The 25,955-nt window shown below is 36.8% G+C and overlaps 1 protein-coding gene across 7 annotated transcripts in view; it reads left to right on the top strand.

Moving 5' to 3' along the window:
* Positions 1-25,955, top strand: part of Bnc2 (basonuclin 2) — a 454,280-nt gene that overhangs the window by 296,783 nt on the left and 131,542 nt on the right. The gene's annotated exons all lie outside the window — the stretch shown is intronic.

Raw genomic sequence — 25,955 nt, 5'->3', positions numbered from 1 at the left:
AGCTGTGCTCCAAGTGTTAGTTAACATTCAGCCTGTGGCTGTCAACCAGCATATTTCGTACTCCAAGAAGGAAGGCTAGGCAGGCAGCTCTCAGCAGAAGGGTGAGATGTTTACGGGACAGTTGGGCTGTGGAGTTCATACTGAACATACCAGCAGCCAGCAAGCACCAGACCTGATGGAAACTCAAACATACCACAGTTGGCCTTTCAGGGACTGGACCTCAGAGGGAACTTGGCAAATCCTCCATGCTTGAGAACTCCTTGATGACTGCATACCCTTGTCACATGTGCTAGGGGCTGAGTTTATTCTTCCAGATGTAAAATTTTGTATGGTCTAAGGGCAAGCAAGTAAACACAAACTTCATTTTGCTGATATCAGAAAAAAAAAATCTGTTAATACCCCCTTTCAGTGTGCACTGGGATTAGCGAGACCCTTATAGGCAGTGTACACTCTGAGTAGGTGTTGCTGAAATGAGGGTGGCCCAGGCAAAGGCTGTAAGTATGAAGACTTCTTGCCAGGTGCACAGAACTATCCCATTAACATTCCACGACTGAGCATTTAGTTACCATTGTGTATGGTTTATTTTTATTGTGTTTAAGGTAAAGAAGAGATGGAAATAAGCAGACTTTTACTTCACCTTCTAGACTGTAAAGTTAAAAAAAAAAGATAGGTAATGTTTATAAAAGAAAACTTAGACTGAGTTTTTTGACACCCTCGGGTATTGGCTCATAGGTGGACATAGTCTTCATTCCCAAGAAGAGCCAAACATCCAGTGGGTTGTACTTTTTTAAACATCATGTTATTCTAGCAAGATCTGAGGTAACAACACTAGGCTGTGCCTTGAAATGCTTTTAATTTATCATGTAGCTTGCTTGTTAGGGCAAGTGTATTAGAGCTGTCGGAACCTATCAGCCATGTTTCTACAATAAAGAGATAGTAAGTATAAGTAGTATGAAGAAAATATACTTGAAGGGGTATGTTTATGTTTGTGTCCATAGCCTCTGTACAATAATCCTTTAGGTGAAGAATTTTTCCTCCTTCATTAACAAAGCCAAAGTCTCTATCAACACTCAATCTAATCATGAGCCATAAATAAGTTTCTGGTCTTTTAGTAGTCTGTATATATCACTGTACTGTGTTAGGTGATTTCTGTTTTCTTTCTGTATTGGTTTGCTAGGACTTCCTTAACAAAGTATCCTGAACCCATCAAAAATTATGAGATCAGAGCTGGAGAGATATCTTAGCAGTCAAGGCACTGATCCACAAAGCCAGGTCTGATTCCCAGTACCCACATAAAGCCAGATGCACAAGATGGCACATATGTTTGGAGTTCCTTTGTAGTGACTAGGGGTCCTGGTATGCCAATTCATATTTTCTCTCTTAAATTAATAAATAACAAAAAGGATTATGAGATCATCTAAGCAGTATGGGCATAGAAATTTCTGAGGTAACTGGGTGTGATAACAGAAGTTTATCTTCTCATAGTTCTGAAAGAATTCCAAGGTCAAGTTATCAGCAAAGTCGATTTCATTCTTAGTCTTTTCATTCTGCTTTGCATATAACATGCATATGCAAATATGCATACCCTAGCAAAGTTTTTTCCTCTATGTATATACCATGACATCTCCTTGTGCCTCTTTATTTCTTCTTCTTTTAAGGACACCAATAAAATTGGATTGAGGGCCACCCTAGTGGTTTCATTTTAACTTAATCCCCACTTTTAAGGCCCTGCCTCCAAACAGAATCACATTCTGAGATACCATGAATATGGCTTTAGTATATGATTATTTATTATGTATGTATATATGTTTGTATGTATGTATGTATTTGATGAGAGAGGCAGATAGAGAGAGAATGAGCGTGCCAGCCCTTCTAGCCACTGTAGATGAACTCCAGTCACATGCACTATCTTATGCATCTAGCTTTATGTGGGTACTGGTGAACCAAACCTGAGTCCTTAGGCTTTTTAAAGCAACTGCCTTAACTACTGAGTAATCTGTCCCTCCCCAGTATACAACAGTTCAGCCTGTGACAATTTCTAGGCATTTTCTTTCTTTTTTTTTTTTCTAGAGAAATGTATTTGTTTTTAAGTCAGGGTTTTTGGCATGTATATTAGGTTGGCCTCAAACTCTAAATCTTCTCACCTCAGTCTTTCAAGTTCTGGGACTATAGGCTGGAAGTATTGGCTTATGTTAAGTCCCAACTCATCAAGAATTGTGAAGCTAGTGGAGACAGTATGACATAAATAGGCCTTTTTGAGGTATAATCCTACCTCTTACACCTCAGTAGCATGTTACTCAAAATAGACCTGACTTTCTTATGTATAATATATGATTAATAATTATATCTCTTTTAGTGTTAGAGGTGTAATTCAGTGGCTAACTATATGTTTATCCTATTCCAATACTCCCCCATATAATAATACTTTATAGTCTTAAAATATATTAAGCCTTTAATAAGTATATCATGTTTAAAATATCAAATTGGGTGACAACTAAATAGTAAAAAGAAGTTAATCATTACACAAGGGGCTTTTGTTTCCTTATTCCAAACTCTTGTGTTGATATCATATATCTACCATGAGACACTTATGAGAACAAAAGTTGCCGTTGTCACCAGAGTCTGTTTCCATGTATCCAGCTTCCATGTGAATATTAATATTATTAGTATCATTTGAAAATATACAATATATCTTTTGTATTGAATAATATACATTAGTCTTTACCAAGGATAGTTTTGAAGACTCTTTGAAGGATGTGATTTATTTTCAACACCTTGAATAAGATATTTCTGTTATACCAGACCAGCTTTTGCTATTGCACTATTAGAAATTCTGTTCCGAAGGTATTGATTTTGGTTTTTCTTAGAAGTAAAAAATAATTAATTCTGATCCTTTCCCTCACAATCACCATCCTAACCTTTTTTCCCCTCACAGTGGGGATGTATCTGTACATAACTCAAAATACATGTGTGTAGGCATTCAGGGCCTACCCTTCCCTTCATTAGGGCAGATGACAGTGAGGATTGGCTCCCCAGACTTTGAGTTGGCATTGGGATGAGAGCACTCCACTCATTTTGCCCCTAGCATTTCAACTAATTGCTTCATTCCCTCTCCCTGCATAGAAGCCCTGAAATCATGTCTCCAATTATTTTTACTCAGAGGGGAAATACAGCAGTCTTGGGCCATACACATAGAGTCCTATGTGTCTGGCAAGGAAGAAGTGACTTGGTCTTTCTAGTGTATGATTTTTCTCCAAATATGAATAACATGTCAAAAGAGAATACGGCACAGGATTGTTTCATGGCAGCACTGGATACATTCTACCTGTTCTTCTGTTATTTTAAGCAAAAACCTAATATCTGCTTCTGAAGAATAACATACTTGACTCATGTATTCTCCTTACAGAGAAAAGTTTTAGAACTGTGTTACCCTTGTTTAAGTAAGTGTCTTCTATATCTGTTATTTATCAACATCCTCATTGTATTACAAAGGTGTTGTATTTCACAAGTCACTATCCATGTACATATACACAGATGTATATGTGTGTATATGTGTATTATATAGGACACTCACTCTATGGCCTTATAGATTGGATATCAAACTCATTGGAGTTGATGAGATTACCTGCCTTCCAAAACCTTTGGAAAGATTTCTTAATTTAAATAATTAAAGTGAATCATTACTTCATTTTATCATAAAACTTGGATTGTGAAATGATTTAGTGGGCAATGTTACTCTTCACAAATTATTATCTTGAAATCATTAGCACAGTTGAATAACGATTGGTATTTCCTATTGAGTTAAAGTTAGCAAAAGAGGGCTGGAGAGATGGCTTAGCAGTTAAGCGCTTGCCTGTGAAGCCTAAGGACCCCGGTTCGAGGCTCGGTTCCCCAGGTCCCACGTTAGCCAGATGCACAAGGGGGCACACACGTCTGGAGTTCGTTTGCAGAGGCTGGAAGCCCTGGAGCGCCCATTCTCTCTCTCTCCCTCTATCTGTCTTTCTCTCTGTGTCTGTCGCTCTCAAATAAATAAATAAAAAATTAAAAAAAAAAAGCAAAAGATTCTCTATTTTTCATCCATTTAATGAATCTTAGCTGTTTTACTTGGATAGTCAAAAGCAAGCACTGTAGAATTTTATACTAAAAAAAAAAAAACCTGCTTTCTTCTTTTTATAGTGTATCAGTACAATGTATATAATAACTCATTTGTGGGCTCAAAAGCTCAGAATCTAATTGTATCAATGTTTCTGTTGAAAGTCCTTGGATAGGACTCGTGTACTGCCCCCAATTCACTTTGCTGCTGAATTTCCTTCTTTCATCTACACTATTTTTCTATGATTTTTCCCTTACTTACCTAAAATAATCTGAGCAACTCCTAGAAGTGGGAGTTTTATACAAGGCCAACACTTTGTATAAAAAGTAAATAAAATATCACGACATGAGCCTTAATGGGCTCTTTTTCTAGTGATGTATTTTTGTTGGCAGAAATTTGATATTTTTATGTTTTGATTCTTTTGTCTCAAACTAGATTTGCAATTGAGTCACTCAGAGTTGAGTCTTCAAAGATTTGACATAGCCTTAAAAATTAACCAGGATTACCAAAATATACCCAGAATTGGGTGATGTTGAGCATTTGTGAGGAAGATGACTCCCAATCATCATGTTCCCTAGTAGAATTAGCTCTTAAGGGAAATGCTGTCAACAGGAGTTCTTGCTTTTGTGCAAAAGTAGAGGCATATAGCTGGTATACCTAAACCATTTTATTGTTTACTCCTTGTAAATTAATTTTAGTGTTCATAGTCTACATGAAACTTTATTTCTAAACATTTAAAGCAGGGCTGGAGAGATTGCTTAGTGGTTAAGGCTTTTGCCAGAAAAGCCAAAGGACCCAGGTTCAGTTCCCCAGTACCCACATAAAGCCTGATGAACAAGATGGTGCAAGTGTTTGGAGTTTATATTGGGTAGAGGCCATGATGTACCTTCTCATTCTCTCTGTCTTTCTTCCTATCTGCCTCTTTCTCTCTCTCAAATAAATAAATAACAGTATTTTTAAAAATCATAAATTGAAAGTAAATAAATTAGTAGAAATATACTAAATTTTAAATGATTTTAGAAAATATGTAATAAGTCCAAACAATTAGAAAATTATTTTCTATATGATGAGGTATATTTGATTTATTTTTAAACCATTTTTATTTACAACTTCCACAAATATAAGCAGTATACTATATTATAATCCCCTCCCACAACGCTTCCTTTTTCTCCTCCCAGATCCCCCTCCATTAAATACCTTCTTTCCAACTAGACTCTCTTTTATTTTGACAACATCATTCTTTTTTCCTCTTATAGTGCAGGCCTTTGATAGGTAGCATCAGGCACAGTGAGGTCATTAATATCATGGCCACTTTGTATAACTAGAAGACAATGGTGTAAGCAGTGCCCCCTTCCTTTTATTTTTGCATTCTTTATGCCACCTTTTCCACAATAGTCCCTGAGACTTAGAGGGTGTGATAGAAATGTCCCATTTAATAATGAACAACCCTTTGTCACTTCTTAGCACTTTGTTGAGTTCTGAGTCACTCTAGTGATCACTGCTATCTGAAAAATGAAGCTTCTCAAAAGTGAGAGCAACATTACTCTATGGGCATAAACATAAGCATTTAGAGGGCAGTTTATATAGCCATTTAGCCTGCCAACAGAAGTGATTTTCTCCCTAAAACTTATGACCTCCCAAGCCATAGGCTTTTCATTATGTTTTCAGTACCAAACATGAATTTCCTCTCATGGAGCAGCCTTCAAGTCCAATCACAGAGCAGTTTGTTTCCATTATAACAGACATGCCACCATTGAACCAGTTGCATATTTCATTGATATACTTGATAATGAGGTAGACAGATTTTAGAATTTTTTTCTTTATTACATTAATTTTTTCTCTTTATTAATTTCTACTTCTGATGAAGCTAAACCAATTCCACTGTATCTAGGTTGGGTAGGTATGCTAGACAGATGTTTGGAAATAGTAGAATTAAAGAATTCATTCCAAGGCTTAATGAATCCCTAAAGCAGTGCACTGGGAACAAATTATTTTCTTTTTTTAAAAAATTATTTATTTATTTATTTATTTGAGAGCGGCAGACACAGAAAGACAGATAGAGGGAGAGAGAGAATGGGCGCGCCAGGGCTTACAGCCTCTGCAAACGAACTCCAGATGCATGCGCCCCCTTGTGCATCTGGCTATCGTGGGACCCGCTAAGCCATCTCTCCAGCCCACAAATTCTTTTCTTTTTTTTTTTTTTTTAATTTTTTTTGTTCATTTTTTATTTATTTATTTGAGAGCGACAGACACAGAGAGAAAGACAGATAGAGGGAGAGAGAGAGAGAATGGGCGCGCCAGGGCTTCTAGCCTCTGCAAACGAACTCCAGACGCGTGCGCCCCCTTGTGCATCTGGCTAACGTGGGACCTGGGGAACCGAGCCTCGAACCGGGGTCCTTAGGCTTCACAGGCAAGCGCTTAACCGCTAAGCCATTTCTCCAGCCCACAAATTGTTTTCTTTATAGACTATTTTGACATTAAAAGAAAAGGATGTGCCCTTCAAACAGTTTGTGGAAGCTAAAATTTTCATTCAGTTCTGAATTTAGGCTAGTGTTTTATTATTTTTTTCTCTTTTTGGCTGACATCTGCCTTTAAGAATGCTGTCACACTTGAATTCGTGAGACTATTCCTTTATTGTGTTCTAGAGATGTTATTTCATTTTGCTACTTAAAATTTAAGGAAAATATAGTCCTACATAATTACTTTAATTATATTCCATCAAGCCTATGTCATTTCTGCTCATATTTTATCCAAAGTATTCAGAATTTTAAATGTAACATTAGTTTGCTTGTCCTGGATCTCTGATATCCATCAATAAGTACTTATTAAACTTGTATCATACATAAAATACTGTACCAGGTAAACTTGGGAGTCTTGACACCAGAAATTGTGTGAGGAGAGTAAAGTTAATTTAGAGTTATATACCAATCTATTTTATGTTTTAGTGTGCTACAAGACTTAATAGTTGTATAATTCATTAATTTTAAAACTTGCCTTTTCTATAATCAACTGGAAGTGATTTTCCTTTTTTAAAAGCTTTATTGAATTTGAACTCTCTGCTTTTTCTTTATATGTCTTATCAAACTTATAATGACTTTTTAAGTGTAAGTATACATTATGCAAATATGGCTGAGTATTCTGTATTTTTATTTGCTATACTGACAACCCTGTGCTTAAAATGCCATTCAGTTTGCAAATGAAATTCCAAATCAGGACTGTTGTTCATGTGCATCCTGGAGTCCTACACTTGATATCATGAGATCTCAGAATGCTGTTTATGAATTCCTCAAATTGGTTGAAGGTATGGTACCTTATAAAGACACATGTAGTGAATAACAAAACCAGTACTTTGTCATTTTATCATATATGAGGTCACATGTCTTTGTGATTGGTCCCAGTCTGTTAAACTTATGAATTGGCTAAACATCTGTGAGGGTAGTTTGCCCCAACTGCTACCCATTTACTTGTGACAGTAACCTTTCCTTCTAGATCCAGCTTATATCTTATTTTCTTTCCCACTCCATAAGAATATCATCTGTCATAAAAAATAAACCACAACCTTTTTGTGACATCCTGATTATTCCAAGAGACTTGACCATGTTGTCTGTGAAATAAGTTACAGATTAGTCAAGATGGAGGCAAGTGAAGAATAATCTGACTTTCCTGTAACAAAGTATGATGGTGTTCCCAAAGCTTGGAGCCATTTGGCTGACTTGGAGTTGGTCTATCCATATTGAAATTTTTGGAGAAAATGTTTATAGTGGATGCCCAGAATTTGGTGAACTATCAACAAAGTTACCAGTTTGGGTATTTCTCAGCACAGAGAAGTAATTGTTGGCCTAGCCATGGCAAAGGGTGGAAACTATTCCATTGGGAAGATTCTTCTTGGGCTTTGGTTAGAAACATGGATCTAAACACCACATTCCTTTGTTCTTGATGATCTGGTCTGGAGAAAGGGGGAACATGAGTCTGTGTTTCTAGTTGGCCTGGTTCTGCCAGATGCTAACACTGAAACCTGGCTGTGCCTCAATGTAAAATGCTATTACAGAAACCAGCTTTAGCTGCCTCTAAGTACTGGTGAGGCAGGTGGGTCGTGGTCTTTTCATAGGCAAATACTTTGAACATTTGTCTACTTATTTTCATTTGAGAGAGCAAAAACAAGGCCATTTCCTGCCTGGCACAGGAGCCTTTGTTCTTGAACTGAGGGCACAGTGCCCTCTTCTGCCTCTCCCCTTTCCTCCTTGATCATAGCTTATAAACTGTGAAGGGAGGACATCTTGAAGTTGCAAGGGTTTGTGCTTGATTAATGGCATTAACTGTTCTCTCATTGAGTCCACAAGCTGCTTGTTTTCATTTGTTTGTCAGCCTGTCCACTTTAGGGAAGTTTCTTTGAACTCCCTTAATTTTCTTTGAGCATAGACAAACAGTACCTCCTCTTCAGTTTGGACCTTCTCTGCCTGTTAGCTACTCAGATGTGTTTTTTTTTTTTTTCTATCTCTGTTTGATTCAATGGATTATGGAATGAATATGGCAAGACCTGTCCTCCAAAGTGCAATCTGTGCTGGCCCACTGGTGGACTTTCTTGGTGGGATATTAAAATTGAAGCACACAGAACTATATCCCTGGGAAATGAAAAACTTTAGGTAAATGAGGTTAACCTATTATCAGTAGAATCTTTTTTTTTCCTTGTGAAATGTCATAAAGATAACTCCTTCCATAGGGCTGCTCTAAGATCAAGTGAGATAACTAAGATGCTTTGTATATAATATGTACAACAGTGCATTTAATTTAGCAAAATTTAATGGTTAAAAGTTAGTGGTAGGCAGATCAGTCCTTTTTAAAGCCTTTATTCTTTTAATCTACAAATTCAAATAATTATAGGACTGTGGCTAAATACTAGAGTGGTTTAAAGGAAAATAAAATTAAGAAGAAGAATTAATCCAGATTTATTGCATAAATGTTCAGTTACAAATATTATGATGAAGCCAATAATAAGGTCATCCTTATTGACTTGAATGTTAACTAAATATTCCCATTTATAATAAATGTCTCACTTAGGTAGATTTGTGGAAGGAGCTGGTGTGAACTTCTTTTTCTAAGGAAGGTTTTCTTTAGTGCTGAGTACTGGTCAGCAGTCCTTTGGCCATAGGACCCTGTACCCATTAAACTTAGGGCAGTTTCATACCTTCCACATCCATAATACATCTTTTGAATCCTTATTTGTATAAAGTCATGGAAAACTTTATCTCAAGGGTAAAAATTTGAGAAGTGCAGAGAAGTAGAAATGAATTGTATAAAGTACTTAGCTGTTGAAAAATCCCCAAACCAGAAGTAGGTGTATTTTTAGACTGAGTTAAACCTACATTTACCTATTTTCACACTTATATTTTGCATGTGAAGTGCTTTGATGGGCTCACTACTTTATCATTTTATGGCATTTTATTACATCATAAATTTTTATATCTTGCTAACGATCCTACAAGAAGCTTAATTGTTTATAAGAACGTCTTAATTAACTAGAGTTCACTAGGTTAAGCGGAACACAAATTGAAGGGGTGATAAATGAAACACCCTCTGCTCTTCTTGTTTTATTGGAAGCACTAGTTCAGGAAAAGTAGAAGCTTCAGCTATGTCTAAGGATCCCATATGGGTATGCCGTGCTGGTCAGGTTCTCTACCTCTTCCTTCTTGGTTTTGTCCCCACTTATTCTAACTTCCCTCTTACTCCTTTATGGTTCTTTGAGTAACTACTACTTCAGAGAGAGTTCTGACTTGTATTTTGGGAACCACAAAATGATGGTCATGCATCCATTCCTTACTATGTTTCACAATTTCTTTCATAGATGTACTATATCTCTTCAGAGTGTACCAAACTGAACTGTTGTTTGTAGCCAAAGAAGAAATGAATGTAAAATTGTCATTAAGTGTCTTATATTATCTATATATATCAGTATTTCTGATGTATAGTGTGTAATAAAATACACTTTTGAATGTTAATTTCACTGTTTACATTTATCAGTGATGATAGAGGAAAAGATAAAACTGAAAATGTGTCTTGGGACCAGAGAGATGATTCTATAGATAAGAATGCTTATTGTGTAAGCCTTAGGATTGAGTTTGGATCCCCACACCCATGTAAAAAACTAGGCATGGCTGCACATGACTGTAAGCCCAACAGTGAATGGGGCAGAAACAACAGGATTTCTGGAGCTGGCTGTTCCAATGTGTATAGCCAATAAATACATATGTGTGTATGTGTATGTATACACATGGTGACACATACACAGTGAAATCCAGGTTCAGTGAGAGACCTTTTCTGAAGGAAATAAGGTAAAAGAAAGATATCTCCTTTTGGATATGGCTTCTGTGCCACATATACATCTGTGCAAACAACATATGTGTGTGCTTACACACAAAAACACATGTACCCTAAAATAACTGTGACTATTCTAGGATATAGGTGTGTGATATAAACTTGGAGAACTAACCCTGTGGTTAAAATTATTGGTGACAGAGTGGTTGGAACTGGCATGAGAACTCACACCTGTTCAGTCCAGGCTTAGATTGTTCCTTGTTTTCCCATAGCTGGCTGTGTTTGCTCTTCCTGAGATGCTGATTCTGTACAGTCTTTTCTCATGCCCTGCTTATGGGCCAAGAGGGATTCTTTACTTTCTACCACTCCCCACCTCACACCCCAAGAGCAAGTGAGTGCATACTTCTGAGTGTTCCAAATGTCTATTGCAGAAGGGGATTTCTGAGCAATGCTGATCTGCCCACTAATTTAGGGAGCTCTGGAAGAGGCTGTCCATCTTTGTGATGCTTGTAGAACCTAAGGTTGCAGCTCCCATGGGGTACATGAGACAAAGGCTTAGGGAAACTTAGTTTTTCTAAAAGTCCCTGATTTCTAATTGCTTATCATTCCTCCAGAATCTTTTGCTTCTTTTCAGGTCATAAGTATAGTGTGCCCACACCTCATCTTCATTCCCATATCTTCATTCGTCTTGTGAGTCTCATTCTATTTTTGTCTTTGCTATTTTCCCCTGAGTCTTCAGACAACAAAATAAGTGAAAGGTAGGTAGAAGGTATTGTAGCTTAACTAGCTGGAAAGTAAACTTTAGAGAGGTTAAATTTGTTGGATCGTTAACAGATGTTGGCATTTTTCTTTATTTCAGAAGATACTGTCTAGGGTGAAATACCTCCCTGTGTTTTTAGTTCTTCCAAACTCCCTCCCCCCTCCTTTGGCTGATGATGTTTTCCACTATCAGTGAAAATTAAAAAACAAATCAACTTCAAACATGAAAGAAAACACCTGTTTGGCTTGGAGAACTTGGCTAGGGAGGTCTTTTTCCTGACATGCCAAAAGCGACCATCACAGGGCCCCTTAAAAAAAAAAAAAAAGTCATTTTTTCTTCTGTATTTCATGTGAGCATTGGCAGAAACTCTGACAAGCAGTTCTTCATATTTTATTATGTTCTTGTCTGCAGAACCTCTGTCAGGCAAAAACCTTGTCAGCGGAAAACCTGTCGTAGGATCAGAGGAGACAAAAACAGGTGTCACACAGGCAGTCAAAACTGAAGGAAAAAAAGATTAGGCTAAGGAGAGAGAGGCAGACAATTACATTAATGCCATTGCTTTTATCTTATAGATGTGTGTTATTATCTCGGGGTGCTGAGTGCGCAATTGCCTCACAGAAAAGTAGACAGGAGACAAGGGGAAACTTGATAGTTATTAACTGAAGAGGCAGTGTGTCAAAGCTGGATGGGGTTCAAAGTTTTGCAGAGGGAAAAAACTGCAGGCAGCAAGCAACGGCTGTGGTTTTGCTCTTGGCTACATAAACTTAGTAGCAATCTTACATTTTCTACTTGGAAAAAGATCATAGAGAGAAAAAAATTAATGAAATTTCATTTGGAGACTTCGGGGTAACATTTATACTATATACAGACAACTGAATCACATAGTATTTTCTCTCTCATAAAATTCTGTCACAATGTGAGACATGGTGAGGCAAGAACACAGGCATTTGTCAGTTCAGCTGTGTTGTTTGGATATGTTTAAAGCACCTATTATCAACACACTTTTAATTAAAAAAAGCTATTAAGAAGCCCTTTTACTAAGTGTGAACATCTGTACGTGCAAGCTGTAAATTAGGATCTCACATATGTGTGCCTCAGTCAGAGACTAAATGAATTTGGCAAGTGTTTTCTGTTACTGGTTTTTAAATACAGTCAAATACCTAAAGGAGAAAAAAATGGCTACATTTCACAATTTGCATTGATTTTTTTTTTATTGTGCCTGTTGGTACTGATTAATAGAACTTTTCCAATGAGAAATTAGGATAATTATTATGATCAGATTAGCAAATAGTATTCAAAATTGTAACAGATATATTCTGTTTCTTTGTTCACATTATTTTCAAAATTTTATTTTTCTGAAAGTTGAGGCTCCATTGAAATATATATGTTGGTATAAAATACTTTCATTATGCCAGTTGCTTAAACCTTGAAAGAGTTTTAGCTTGGTTGAGAACTTAGGCATGTTAGATAGCGAGCTAAGTGAAAATGCATAACAACTTTCATTTCCCTGTCCCGTTAGCCACACATTGGTTATACCAAAGAAATATCAGTAGGAATTGCTCTCTGGTCCATAGCATTTTCTGCTCATGTACTTAGAATTTGGTTAGACTTTTTCCTAAACTCCACATCTGCCCTCTTAACCCTTTTTTATGACCAAATCATTTTTTTATTATTATTAGTTTTCTATTCAGCAAATACAGGCAATTTGGTACCATTATTAGGCTCATCCGTGACCTACCCCCTCCCCATTGGCCTTCCTTGTTAAGGTATATGGGTTGTGCATTGTGGAGTTAGCCCACAGTTATTGGTATGATAATGGAGAGTTGGCTTATATTTGGATATGGTTCTGACTTGTTTCCCAGCTCCAGCTATGGGTCCTGTACCACTGAGGAGATCAGTTAGCCAAATCAAGAACAGTTGTTCCCCACCATGGCTGTGTGCCACTATTGCACTTGTGTGGGCATCACAACAGTTTATTTGTTGCTAAGTAGGTTAGACCATGAGTTGCTTGGACAGATATTTGTCATTTCCCCCAGTTGCCCATGTAGCACCTTCTGGCACTAGACGCTCTGACTGTCTGGGGACTGACTCTCTCCTGGCTTCCAGCCATGCCGTTCCATTTTACATGTCAGCTGCATATGGTGACTTCAGCAATAGGGTCTTACCACTAACCTTTGGTGGGTCATCAAGTACTCTGACAGAAATCTGTTATGACCAAATCTTTACATAGGATCTTTGATCCCATCAATCACCAATGCAAAGCAGTTTGATACTTAATATATATATATATTGCAAATTCATATATTCAGAAGAAAGCACACCTCAGCTTCAGAAGTGTATGTGATAGTTTGGTTTGAAGGAATTACATATAGTGAAGGAAAAATAAAAATAGGACTGATTAGAAATTTTGAATAAGATTTCAGGCTGATTTAATGAGAGAAGTTAAAGATATGTGTGACACAAAGTGATACTTTCATTTAAAAAATGAAAAGGAATTAGAGAGATGGTTAGTGGTTAAGGCACTTGTCCATGAAGCATAAGAACTCACGTTCAAAGTGGCGATGTGTCTGGAGTTTGTTTGCAATTACTGGAGGCCCTGGAATGCCCATTCTCTGTCTAACTCCCTCTCTGTCTCAACTTCTTTCTTTCCTTCTCTCCCTCTCTCTCTCTCAAATTAATTATTTAAATAATAAAAAGACTAAGCTAGGTGTGGTGGTGCATGCCTTTAACCCCAACACTTGGGATTCAGAGGTAGGAGGATCACCATGAGTTCGAGGCCACCCTGGTCACCGAGGTCAGCCTGGACCAGAGTGAAACCCTACCTCAATAAACCATAAATAAATAAATAAATAAATAAATAAATAAATAAATAAAATAAAATAAAAAGAATAAGTATAATCATTTCATTTAGGTGTTTCCTATAAGGTGCTTTTTTTTTCTATTTTTTTTTTCTTTGGGAGATAGAGAATTGGCATGCCAGGACCTCAGTCATTGAAATGCAATTCCAGATGCTTGTGCCACCTAGTGGGCATATATAATCTTGTGCTTGCCTCACCTTGTGTGTCTGGCTTACAAAGGATCTGGAGAGTCAAACATCAGTCCTTAGGCTTCACAGGCAAGCACCTCAACTGCTAAGCCATCTCTGCCACCCAAGGTGCTGGTTTTTAATCTCACTGCTCTCACTCAGTCTTAAAATATTTCATTAGTACATTTGACAGACAGAGTTTAATAGAGTTTAAAGCATTGTTACATTTGCAGTGTTCCTTTAGTGAAAACATTATGTCGATATATGTTCTTCAAGTTTGTAAAGCTAATAGTTTGGAGTAAGGGTAATTTTTTTCTATATACAAATTAATTTTTTAAAGAACATGTAGTTCATTCAAGTAGCAAGGTTCAAAATGTTATTTTTAAAACGGGTTACCTCTTATTGTCAGCATACATTTAATAGATATAAACATTGAATGAAGTCAGGATTATGTAGCCAACTTTCAACTAGCCTTGGCAACTTGAGATTGGATAGGAACACAATAGTAATAATAATAACCCTCATCTGGTTTCAACAATAAGATTCAATTTTTAAAATTTTTTCAAATTTTTTCTTAGAGCCTCTATCAAGTTTACAGATTCAATTTTCTCTTTCCTCTTTACCATCTCCAATTGTTGTTGCTACATGAGAGAAAAGATGTGCTCCTAGTTGTGGATCGTGAAGGGAAGAGGAAGGAGGAAAAGGAAAACCAAGTCCCTTTTGAACCTGCCTGCCAGGAGTATGAGCTTCTGAAGCACCACACACTGACAGCTACTTTTACTGGTGCAGCAATCAGACATTAATGATTTCCAAAGCCGGTTCTGAAGACTTTATTATGCATAAGGCCATGCGGGAGGGAAGGGAATGCCAATCAGTTTAAAATATTAGCTTCATTGTCTCAAAGTGCAGCTCAGATTCTCTCTTGGACAAGTTGTGGATGTTTCTGTGTGTCTATCTACATACTGAAAGCTACGTGCCACCTGGGGCTATTTCAATGTAATCTATGTTGTGCTTCTTGGAACCACTTTTGTCCCTTCTTGTCTTTGCTTAGTCACATTTCTACCATATGAGAGAATTTGTAAACTATAGTTAATTTAAGAAGGAATATAACAGAAGAGTCACTCACATAAGGTATGTAAGTTATGTCAGGTAGAGTAACGTAATGAGAGTTTGTGCAGGTTCAGGGTTCTTTCAGCCTAAAAATACTGACATCTTCACTGCTTGTTCAAGGAAAAAAAATTATCATTGGCAAATACAGGCTGACAATTGTCATCATCAGCCTTGGGGATCAGCTCTTTCAACTATATATTATTTCTTCTCTCCTTAAAAAATACTTCTATAAGTAAGCCTTCTCTCTCCTTTGTGTTAAATATCCTAATTAATTTGCCTTTGACAGACATAGCTAGAAAGTTATGACTTAAGTGAAACATGAGTTATTTTGTACTTAATTTGCTCCCATTTATATAATTCCTTACCCCTAAAGTAGTAAAATGTGCAGATCTAAATATTATTCAAGTCATAAGAAATTTTTTTCTTAATCACAATCATTTCCCTCTTCTATGATCTCCTGGTTCACTAAAAAGTTTTTTAATATCCCATCATTGCCACTTATTAATGTTCTCCCTTGGTGCTGAGACTTTTATTATGATCTGGCTTATAGTCTATGCATAGGTTAAGTCTTTCCACTGAGCCCTGATGGTCTTGCCTAGTAAGAGAGCTGAGTCTTATAATAGGAAAGGATTGATGTTGTAATGATTCCAAAGGGCCCCTTTATGATGAAATTCTAAGTGTGCAAAATCCCATTAAACCTCTACAAGTTCATGGACTCGCTACATTGAAATGACATATCATTATATTGGGTATAGTGTGCTTATTATAAAGTAGGGTATAATTGGAAATTATTGGTTATATTAATAAGAATAAAGAGTCGCTCACTCTCATAAATTCAGAAGTTAGGGCCTAGACATTTGAGATAGAAATGATAGCAATATTCTGTTTATAAGTGATCAAAAACTAAAATTCTGACATCAAGAATTGCTCCAATAGGCTACTATTACTAGCTACAGTAACTATGGGTGGACTGCCACAAAAGCATTCTCAGGTATTGTGATAAGTGTTAATCTATTAGAAATTAGCATAGTATTTTAGGGTTCACCTTCTAAAAGCTGACCACTTGATACTGCTATAACTTGGAATCCTAAAGTTTATTGAGAAAAGAGATAAGAGTTCTCCAATTAGCCTTCCAGTTTAAGGCTCATCTAGCTTACTCCCAACATGAAAGAATGAATATTCTTTAATGGATTTTTTTCAAACTTGTAAAATTGCTTCAAACTACTATTTAAAAATATAAAATATCCAGAGAAAGACTGAAATTAATGAAACAACAAAGTTTCCCTTTAATCACTTTTCATAAAAATTTTTTTTTAATTTTTTTTATTTATTTATTTATTTATTTATTTATTTATTTGAGAGAGACAGACACAGAGAGAAAGACAGATAGAGGGAGAGAGAGAGAGAATGGGCGCGCCAGGGCTTCCAGCCTCTGCAAACGAACTCCAGACGCTTGCGCCCCCTTGTGCATCTGGCTAACGTGGGACCTGGGGAACCGAGCCTCGAACCGGGGTCCTTAGGCTTCACAGGCAAGCGCTTAACCGCTAAGCCATCTCTCCAGCCCATCATACAAATTTTTAATTGTCTCATTTTGCAGGGTGGTGGTTTTCAAAAATTGTTTTACTTTGCTCACTTCTTATTTCATTGAATAAAAATAGTGACTGTTAACTACATAATACTGTACCAGAACAACTATTTGAAGGAATCCAGTAAACATTCAGGGCCTGCAATATAAGCATATTCCTGCACAAACTACCAAAGTCACTCGAATTTGACTTTTAAAGTTACTTTGTTTTTAAAGTGTAGAAAACTGAGAACTGTAAACTATCACTGAGAGCCAATTTTCTAGGATCAGTGAAAAGCACTTTTATACTCTTACAGTAAGGTAAAAAATATATCTGAATATGTCCTTATTTCTGTGACCTTCACAGAAAATGTTGAAGTGAAGTGTGTAGAATTGTGGTTTACATTTATTATAATTTATTTGAAGGTTTTGGGAATAATTCTTGTTACTTAAAATTGAAATGAAAATAGGTATGCACATTTTATTAGATTAGTGTACTCCTCACCCACCCCAGGATGATTTTATACATTTGAAAAATGAATTTTATAAAGGATATGACTTGGTTCTATAAGTTAGCAATATAGTCAAAAGTATGCATTACATTTATTACTACCTTTGTGTCACATTTTGCACCAAGTTTATATTAATGTACCAGCTGTTGTCCTCAGACAGATTATAATCTTCATCACTGAAGATTCTTCACCCAGAGTTATTGTGTCTTTTCAGCCTCATTGCTTAAGCACCACTTTTCTTTAGAAAACTATAGATCCTACCAAACTGTTCATTGAACTTGCATTGGAAGACTATAGGTCGTGTCAAAGTGTTTATTGAACGTATATTAGAAAACTATAGGTTCTATCAAAGTCTTAATAGAAATTATACTCAGGCTTCCTTTGTTTTATAGTCAGAAAATTGCCAGTTAGAGGTTCTGTTTCTGGCATTTTAAAGAAGATCAGGTAAATTATGATGCCCCTCAATAACTTAATTCATAGTTCAAGAAGCTCATCTGTTTTTTATTTCCTTTTCCTAACTAAAATTCTCATTGTGCAAGTAAAGCTTATACCCTCCTCCTGCAACATAAAATCCTAAATTCTAAGTTAAAAGGATAGGAATGATGAGGGGCTGGAAGGTTCAGCTAGTATGGACGGAACCCTGGCTTCAACCCCTCGCACCACACACACACACAGTCACACAGAAACGGTAGTTTTCTGTTCTCTATTTTTCCTTCCAAGCTTTTCACAAAAGAAAATTAATCTTTTCTTTCTTGAAGCCATTCTTACTGTATGACTGTTCTCTGACCCTTTCATAGGTCTGCACTTTGTCTATAAATCTAGCACCTTGGTCACAAAGGTGAAGATGTGAACTACTATTTGAATGATTTTCACAATTATAGACATTATGACCCAAATGTGCACCCTGATAGGTTTTTTTTTTGGGGGGGGGGAACAGTACTGGACTTACATCTTGTTTTTATCTGGAAAATGCTTGAAGTTGTGTGAAAGGCTATAAATGAAGGCATTCAAAGCTGAACCAGAATTCCTGCTAAGATAGCAACCGCACCTCACCTTAGAAATTGTAATAATTTTGCACCCCCCACTGTTCCCTGGTGACATGAAAAACAGAGGAAGGGATTGTGAGAGGAATGTAGGTGAGCTCCAGAACTTTGTGACAAGATGCAGTCATCTTACTTCAACTGGTTCAGTGCTAGGAGCATAACTAAACTTTGCAAACTGTCCATCCATCCAACAGCATTAGTACTAACGACCCATGAGTTGTCATGTGTCAGATATTGTTGTTGGTTAAAAATTAAGCTGCTGTTTTTCGGCTTAAAACCAAGCTGTGTGTCCTTAGCAAGTGGGTAGCATACGGCTGGTACTTGTGTGATTGCATATATGTGCTGTCACTGTGGAGGCCATTTACAGGTGTATGGATTTCTTCAGCCTTTCTAGACAAAGTCCAACCTCAACTGAAGCTCGAAAGAGAATAGTGAAGAAGGTTCATAAGACTTAAAAAATGGGCATTTGAGTGGCAGCATTAAAAATAAAAACTCCTGCATTCACCTTTTGCAGCTGGAGCCCTGCTTGTCTCTGAAGTTTCATGTCATGCTATTCTTTATGTCTTGGCTGAAAGTGATTTTTTTTTCCTGAATCCACATCATGCCTTTATGTAAATTTTTGTATGCCACTTAACAGTTTATTAATCTCAAATGGGACTAAATCATATTTGTTTGTTTTTAAGTTTAGAATAGGGCCTAGAAATATATATTTAGTGACCGAATACCAAAATGTTAAGCAGATTTGGAAGGCAGTGGGTAGCTCACTTTGATTAGAACAGAAGGCTCATGTCAGAGATTTATTATTTATTTATCAGCCTGTTCAATTCAATTGTGTGGGGAGCAAAGTGTGTGCATGTATATGTGTGTGTGACCAGACTGAGGACAGCATTAGAAACTTTTGATCAGAGAAGAGACATATGAAACACACTTTGAGAGGACTTGCTTAGTTTATTTAGAGTTATCATAAGACTAGCAAGAACAGTATCACCAAAACCTAGTTAGGAATCATTGCAGTAATGGCCATATCTGAACACTTGTTCTAAAGTGGTAGATGTTAGCTAAGAAGGAAATAATCCATGAAGAAACTAGTGGTTCTCAAGTGACTGATTCCATATGGACGTAAGAAGTTAGCAGAGATGGTTTTGAATGGTCTTGCTCGATAATGTTACATGAGAAAAACAATTTCAACAAGATAGAAACTTGTGCCTACAGTTATCTTAGCTATGTAAAAGTATGCATTGCCAACAATAGATACAGACACATCTGAATGTATGCAGTTATTGCTGGATAGATGATTTTGTTTTCATTTTTCTTAAGTTTCCAGTGTTTTGTTTTATTTTTGTTTTTGTTTTTGTTTTTCTGAATACCTATGAGAAAATAATAGATCCAGAATGTCTACTTTGAAGCACTTTGGCTTAGTTTCCTTGTCCTACCTTCCCCAGAAGTAGAAGTCAAAAATGTGTTTGGATTTGAGTGTATGGGTCTAGGGTCAGGCTGAATCTACAGGTATTTATTATCACAGGAGAGGCAGCTTGGGTGTGGTAGTTTGTATTATCTAGATTAGGTTAACTTGGCATGCTTGTGAGGTATTCTCTTGATTAGGTTAATTAAAGTGGGAAAATCCATAACTGTGAACAACACCATTCCAAGGGCTAGACCATATAGAAAAAGATAAAGTGATAGCGTTCATTGCTGTCTACTTCCTCACTGTGGAGGAACTGTGATCACCTGCCTTCGTACATTTCTTACCATGATGGATTATAATGTCTAACTGTAAAATGAAATAAACCTTTCCTCCCTAATTGCTTCATGTCCAGTATTTGGTCACAGCAGTGAGAAAGGAACTAGTACATCTGGAAGCCTGGTGTTTCCTCTGCCTCTGAATTGATTTTCTAGCCAGATCCTTCAAACTACAGAACCACAGCAATTTTTGTTCTTGTCTTATCATTATACCAAACATACCCCCACACTCCACACCTCATATCCCACACCCTTAATTCCTAGCTTACTCTTAATCCTTGCTGTCCTTTCCATTCTCTTTGAATTAAGTGAGTAAGCTTCAAGTCACTGATTTGCCTACACTTGAAATAATTTTGGCAACCATGAACTGTTTTACTGTTTTCATATGCCTAGTAACTTTCCAGTGATGTGCAGCAACTAGGTGTCAGATCTGGGGATGGAATCCTTGGCATCTGATATTCTCCTTAATGTAGATGACAAGTATCTTTCAAACTTTAAATTGTTGCTTTGTCTTTTTTTTTAATCCTTAATGTTTGTTTCCAATTAGATAGCTTTACCATAAATGCTCACTGTGAAGTCCTTTATTATTCAAACCATCATATCTATCTGCAATGAAAATGATGAAAATAATATAACTATAAATGGAAATTTTATTTTTGTGCATTCCAATCAGAGTGAATGAAGTCCAGTCAATATGAATATAAATCTTCATAATTTATTAAACAGAAAATGGTTTTTTGTTAGATGTATATTTGTGAAAGAAATAGATGATACTGTAATATTTTTCTTCACAGATTAGTTCATGTAGCCATGGATGAATGGGGTTTTAAGAAAAGGAAAGGTAAACTACTATTTCTAGGCTCTTTTCCATTTTTTTTTATAAGTTAGGTACACAGTGTGTATACAGCCATGTTGGTACCATTGTTAGCCTCCTCCCTGTCCTCCCCCCTCCACAGGGACCCTCCTCATTGGGGAATGTGGGCTGTACATTGTGTGGTTAGCCATCAGTTATGGGTAACAAGCAATGTCTCTTTGCATAATGTCCCAACATGTGACTAGCATTCTTTCCACCCCCTCTTGTGCAAATTTCTCTGAGCCATGATGGGTTCATTTTAGGTCTGCTTCAGAGATGAGATCACGTGGGAGCCTTTGTGTCTCTGGATCTCTGGTTTGGTAGGAGTTGAGAATTCTCTGTGCCTATCTCCTTCACCCTTGGGCTGGTACCAGAGTAGCCAAGAAAGCAGCACTCTTGCTCATTTCCCCAATTATTCTAGGTTTCATTTGGGGCCCTAGTGAGGTGTGATGGGCTGATTCTGTCCTCAGGATCTGTGTCCATCTGAAAAAGGGAAGCAAATTCTCCAACAGAGAGTGAAATCAGCACCATATAAATGGGATAACCATTATTATTTTTGAAAGAATTTAATAGGTATAGACTCTTTTGTAGCCCATGATTGAAGGAAGCTTGATAATGGAGAGCAGGATTGCTTTTTGGATCTGGTTCTGACTTGTTTCCCAGTTCTAGCTATGGGTTCTGTTCCACTGAGTGGAACAGTTAACCAAGTCAAGAGCAATTGGATATCCACCATGGCTGTGTGCCATTATCGCACTTGTGTGCACATCACATCAGGTTGTTTGCTGCTGAGTAGTGTAGACCATAAGTTGCCTGGACAGATGTTGGTCATTTTCACTGGTTGGTCATGTAGCAACTTCTCACACTAGACGAGCTCACTGTCTGGGGACTGACTCTCTTCCAGATTCTAGCCAGGTCATTCCATGTTCCATACCAAGAATATAAGGTATCCTCAGCAGTAGGGTCTTACCATTAACTAGATCCAAATGGCATTGGTACCATAAAATTCTCCATCTTAAAAGACAGACTAAATGGTTGAACCTTCTTCAGGTCCTTTAGAGGGAACACCTGAATCACAGGGCCCTGGATAGAGTATGATGAGGAGTAACTGTTTTTCTCTCTCTCTCTCTCCCTCTTCTTTTATGTTACCTATGTTCTTGTTCCTTCTTTTCCTTGGTGCTGGCCTGTAACTCCCAGTACCAGCATGTGGTTAACATCCACAATGAGCTGCTAATAGAGAGACCTACAAGCTTTCCCAAAATAATGCAGATTTCTGTCAGAGTATTGATGACTCTTTTCCATTTTTGCTGATGTAGTAATTCAGACACCTGTAAACATAATTGGTAAGGACTAGGAGCTTTGGTTATGACATCATCATTCTGTTGTTATATATTGTTTGTAATTATATAAAAATATTTCCTTGTCTGTGATTGGTCTGATAAAAGCAAGGGAATGGAAGTCACCACTCTCCCAGCACCAAGACATTGTTATATTCATTCATTTTCCCAAATTATTGGGAAAAAATAAGCTAATAATATCAAATAACTATTCATAAACTTAACTGCAGAATTTCTATTAGAAGCATCTGTTATTCCTCAGTCTATATAAGAAAGAAGAGAAAATGAAAATACTATATTAGTTGTCAACTCAAGTTGCTTCCACAATTTTTTACAAAATTCTCTTGCATTACTGATGTTGTGTTTGCTATCATATTTCACAAAAATTTCCCCCATGCAGCCTAATTGGCAAAACCAAGGGTCATGGTCAAGCTGATGGCCCTGACTTAATTTTCATTAGAACAAGTTCAACTTAATGTTTCATTTTAAATAAATATATCAAAATTAATTATGACAAAACCAAAAAGGAATAGGGGGCTGGAGAGATGGCTTAGTGGTTAAGTGCTTGCCTATGAAGCCTTAAATCACCAGTTTGAGGCTCATATTCCCCAGGACCAACGTAAGCCAGATGCACAAAATGGTGCATGCATCTGGAGTTCATTTGCAGTGGCTGGAGGCCTGGCACACCCATTCTCTCTCTCTCTCTCTCTCTCTCTCTCTCTCTCTCTCTCTCTCTCTCTTTTTCATGTCACTCTCAAATAATAAATAATTAATTAATTTAAAAAGGAAAAAGAAAAACCAGTAGTAGGTTATGGAGTATGCCTCCAGAATGAAATGTGCTTAAAAAAAAAAAAAGTATTCCATTTATAAAAGAACTGATATATAGAATTATTTAATAGTGTGTAAAAAAACATTAAGTTATTTATGAAATTAGGAGTATGTTAGAAGTCTTGGTATTACTTTAGTAAAAGTGGTTTTTATATGTGTAGCACTATCTACTGTTAAACTTTAGGGGAGAAGTTAAATAACAGTCATATGTATAAATATTTATTAGTTAGATCTAATGGTCAAACTGTTTGCACACATCTAGTGAAAGAATGTCTACAGTGCTAGAGATTAGAACTAGGATTATCATTTATTTTTATCACATTTTACTCATGAGCTATTAGAAAATACTCAAAACTTCATAAGATTAAAATACTAACTTGGCCTGGAGAGATTTCTTAATGGTGAAGGCATTTGCCTATGAGGCCTAAGGACTCAGGTTAAATTCCTCAGTACCCACATAAGCCCAGTGCACAAGGTGGCACATGTGTCTGGGCTTTGTTTGCAGTGGCTAGAGGCCCTGGTGTGCCTATTCCCCCACCCCTCATAAAATGATTTTTTAAATGATGACTAATAATAACTGAAATAAATTGTTTGATTACATAAATAACTAACTTAGTTTGAGGTAAACAATTTCTGAAAGAAATCACGCATGTTTGACCCAGTATATTTTGTACATTTTATATATTCAAGAAAAATTTCAAACCAAAATTTGTATGTTAGGAACTTTTATGCTTTAGTGAAGACCCATTCTAGGGATGAGTGAATACTGGGAGCAAACATTTTTTTTTAATGTGTGTGATATGTGATGTGTGATAGATGCAATTGTGTATGTAGATGCATATACCTCATACTCATGTATATGAAGGCCTGAGGATAATGTCAGATGGTCTTAACTTATTCCTTATCCATGAATACGCCCTTGAGATTTGGTCTTTCTCAACACTGTCAGTCAGTGTCCCCAGCAATTCTAGAGTCTCCACTATATCCATTGGATTTATAGACACCTATGCATTCTGGGGAGTCCAAATTGGTAGCCTTTGTCTGAGAGGCCTTCATTGCTTAAGCAGCAAGCTTAAACTCTTAATTTCTGAGCCGTCACCCTAATCAGAGAATAAACATTTAAAGAGTTACTTACCTCTGAGTATGTGGGACTTGAGGAGTACCCATTTTCATTATTTGATACTTTTGCTTTGATTCCTACAGGGTATTTTCCACAGAGTAATATATTATTAAAAGGGGAAGGAATGCAAGAGGGGATTTAATCACTAATGAAATATTTCACTAATTTCTGAACATTGCAGCATACTAGTACCATGTTGTAGTTATACTTTACTTAGGGAAAGACAAATCTATGGAAATCACTGCAGAAGCTTCCCCCAACCCCAAGTCTTTAGATTGCGGAGTGCTTTGTTCCCTGGGACAGTACAACCAATAATTTGAGCTAGTGTATACCTTTATTTTGTGAATAAAAAAAAAAAAAAACTTGCATATACTTACAGACCTCTTCTTAGATTGGTCAAATTTGGAATAAATATGGTATTGCAAGAACTACAAAATAAGATTCCATGTTTGCATAGCTCTCGGAAGACCAGTTTTGCACCCCTGGCTTAGATGGAAGTCCAGTAAGTTAAGGAATCTCACAGTTGGAACCAGTGAATGTTTCTTACTCTTGAATTACCTAGGGTGAGTTCTTAACTTGACCCTCTTTGTTCTATAGCTGTTGATGTCAAGAGGTGGTGGCTCCCTGGCTGATATCAGTGCTAGACATGTATCATGTGTCCCAAGCTGACAAATGTTTTCATTAAACTTGTGTTCTTTTGTCAGAGTTACATGTAAAATTAAAAATTGTTTTTAATATTTAACATGTTCCATACCCTACTAACAAAAAATGAAATTATAAGCTTTCACAGTCTTTACTGTTAGGACTAATGTTCCTTACAGTCTACCCATCTGCTCTTTTGGAACCATCTCCAATTTTTGAGCATTCAGCACTCTTTTGATCATTAGTTTAGTGGTATGGTCACTGGCTAGCACCAGCATTTTGTGACAGTTAGTTAGAAATGCAGATTCTTAGTTTCAACTCCAGACCCAATGTAGAGAAACTCTGATTATAATGTTGTGAGCCCTAACAATGACTCATGACATATAGTAAGTATTTAAATGGTCATTTCATTTAGTCCCCCTCACTATAATTTTTCTTTACCAATATTATTGAGGACATCACTGTTTGTAAGTCTGCATAAGATGTAAAATTGTTTCATATAATTCTTCTTTCTAGTCACCATGAAATTTGAGTCACATTTTTCCTGAAACTAACATACCTTGATCCTCAAAGACCTTGAGGATCAAACAATATTATTAGTATCAGCACATGGTTTTTTACAAATTGTCCTGCAGCCCAGTTCCTGTGATTCATATCCCTTATCATTTTTCTATCTAACTTTAAAGAGAAGAGAAGATTCCCAGTAGTCATAGCTGAAATCTTTTATTTTATCATATTGCTTACTCTTCACCCAGTTGTGGCCAGGGCCTAAAATACATAGATTTTTTTTAAAGATTTTTATTTATTTATTTCAGAGTGACAGAGAGAGAAAGAGGCAGATAGAGATCGAGAGAGAGAATGGGCACACCAGGGCTTCCAGCCACTGCAAATGAACTCCAGATGCATGTGCCCCCTTGTGCATCTGGCTAATGTGGGTCCTGGGGAATCAAGCCTCAAACTGGGGTCCTTAGGCTTCACAGGCAAGCACTTAACAGCTAAGCCATCTCTCCAGCCCCATA

Source organism: Jaculus jaculus, chromosome 1, assembly GCF_020740685.1.
Source record: "Jaculus jaculus isolate mJacJac1 chromosome 1, mJacJac1.mat.Y.cur, whole genome shotgun sequence".
NCBI lineage: Eukaryota > Metazoa > Chordata > Mammalia > Rodentia > Dipodidae > Jaculus > Jaculus jaculus.
Note: the sequence above shows the minus strand (reverse complement) of the source record. Positions and strands in the feature narration are given on the sequence as shown.